Source organism: Phoenix dactylifera, chromosome 5, assembly GCF_051530095.1.
Source record: "Phoenix dactylifera cultivar Ajwa chromosome 5, Ajwa_hap1_PhDact_Kaust_v1.1, whole genome shotgun sequence".
Lineage (NCBI taxonomy): Eukaryota > Viridiplantae > Streptophyta > Magnoliopsida > Arecales > Arecaceae > Phoenix > Phoenix dactylifera.
The window spans coordinates 7,467,190-7,469,890 of NC_143194.1; the positions used below are offsets into that span (position 1 = coordinate 7,467,190).

Here is a 2,701-nt window from a genome sequence, read left to right on the forward strand (position 1 = left end):
AGAAAATCATCGGCCTGAAGTCGTTGTTCCCTGCACAATAATATATTCATCATATCCATGTAATTGAGAAACCCCCTGAAGTCGGCTTCAGGCCTGCAGTTCAAAAACATGAAACTCTCATAAAATTTTGCAACAAATAACCATGATCCACATGAAAATAACCATGATCCACATGAAAATACTCCATCAACAAACATACTTGATACTTGATACTTTATGTATGCACTAGATCTGATGACTGTATCGTCATTCAGTTCTTCCAAATTGCCCACTCCAAGAGTCCAGGGTGTCGTCATCTACATTCAACGTTACAGAACTCGAGCAATTTGCAACTGTTAACACACAAATCAATCATAAATGTTTAAATTATAAGTACAATAAGCAAATAAAAAATATTAAATAAATTTAAAAGATCTATATACCTTCATCATATTGTTCACGAAGCCAATCTTGGGTACAAACTAAGGCTTCTACGGTAGAAGGGCTCAAAGAGCTTCGATACCGATCCACAACTCTACCACAAGTGCTGAATGCCGACTCAGATGAAACAGTGGAGACTGGAATAGCTAGAACATCTTGAGCCATTCTATTCTTGATAGTATAGGATAGACTGCTGCATTGCTCTTCCACCAAGCCAAGACGTCAAACTCCTTATTCTCTAAATCAGAAAGCACATCATCATCCAAATAACTATCCAGCTCGGATCTCTTAGGGCGTTTTGAAGAACTCTGACTTCTAAATTGAGCAAAATTCATACCATTTTTTTTGGAAGAAACTGAACTTATATCACCTTGTCCACCAAAATTAGATGTTCGCTCACTTGAACTCATAGAGGGTTGCATTCTGTTGCATCTACATACTCATTATACAATTTAAAAAGATAAGCACGAATATCATCAATCTTTTTCTTGCACTCCTCCAACTTAAATGCCTTTTGATAACAAAACTCTACAAATATCAGCTTTGATATAGGATCCAAAATAGAAGCAATTACCAACAAATTATTGCACTGAGATCAATATTTGTTAAACTTCTTTAGCATCTCATTTGTTAATTGCTTCACTGTTTCATCAGTATCGATACTTTCATCCATCAACAAAGCCCTAATTCCCCAAACTTCTTTTAGGTATAAATTGGATATGGGATACTTACAACCAGAAAATACTTTAGTGGCATCAAAAAAGGCTTCTAAAAATTTAAGAATTATAGAAGCCTTTTTTCATTCATCATTAGTGGGGCATACACATGAATGCTCAGTTGCATATCTAATAAGAGCATCTTTATAACTAAGTGCATCATGCAACATTTCATAAGTAGAATTCCACCTTGTAGGAACATCCAAAGTAAATCCTTTTCTAGCAGGAAGTCTCATATGTTGTACAATTTCATTAAATGCTTGCATTCGAGATGGGGATGCAGAGACATATCTAACAATTTCTCTTATACATTCAATAGCTTCATGAATGATTTTCATTCCATCCTGAACCATAATATTTAATATATGTACACAACACCTAATATGACTGTACTCCCCACTAAACAACATTGAATAACAAAAGTGATCTCGGAGCCTTCTCATTATAGCATCATTTGTGCTGCAATTATCCAAAGTAATAGCACATATTTTACCATCCAATTTTCATTCAACAAGATATTTTCTTATAGCATCTTCAATTGCAAAGCTGGTGTAAGGGTATGGGAGTTTCTTGAAACTAATAATCTTCTTATGTAGAATAAAATCAGAATCAATATAATGTGCTGTGAAAGAAATGTAACCAATTTTCTGATTAGATGTCCAAATATCAGTAGTGAAACTAACCCAAGAACTTAGATTCTTGAATACATCATGCAATTTTTTTCTCTCTTCTTGATATAAAGCCATACAATCATGTTTTACAGTCTTACGACCCATAATTTTGAATAATGGCTGAAGAGATCTCATAAAATCCAGAAAAACAGTGTGCTCAACAATACGAAATGGAAGTTCAGCACATACGATAAATTTTGCAAGAATTTTTCTACTCTCTTCTTGATTGAATTTGAAAGCCTTTATTGGATCTTTTGAACTTGGTAGCAAGAGCAATTGATTAGTCGGATTCTTTTGATACTTCTTGCAAATATTTTCTAGATGGCGTTTTAGATGACTCGTTCCTCCTTTAGTGCTCCCACTTAAAACTTTTTTACAATATTTGCACTTAGCTATTGATCCTCCAGAATTTTTTTCCTCAATAAAGTGATTCCATACCCAAGGTCTTTTTCTAGAATTCTTGTCACAATCATTTTCAACAGTATCTTCATTTCTATCATCCTCATCCCTTAAATCTTCAACAATCTCATTTTCACCCATTTTAGAATGAGACATTAGTAAAAATAATCTGTCCAAATAAAAAGATAAACATCACAAATTTAACCTATAACAAAAAAAATATCATTTAATCTATAGCAATAGGAATACCAAAACTAATAAAGATATTGGAATACCAAAACTATAGCAATAGGAATACCAAAACCAATAGAAATGATTCATGTAAAGCAAGATTAATTGCTAACCATTGTCCATTGACAATTTGTTTATCGCAATGTAGCTTCATCATGCCTCAAACAAGAAGTTATAGACATTTATAAGTAGATACAATATGACCTGTCAGATACTAAAATTTACAGATGCACAACATTGCAGTTAACTCAAAGATTAAAAATA

At 33.1% G+C, this 2,701-nt stretch overlaps 1 pseudogene; it reads right to left on the reverse strand.

Annotated features, from left to right (window-relative positions):
- Positions 1-246: 246 nt before the first annotated feature.
- On the reverse strand, positions 247-2,388 carry LOC149753443 (zinc finger BED domain-containing protein RICESLEEPER 2-like; annotated as a pseudogene).
- Between the last annotated feature and the right edge of the window lie 313 nt (positions 2,389-2,701).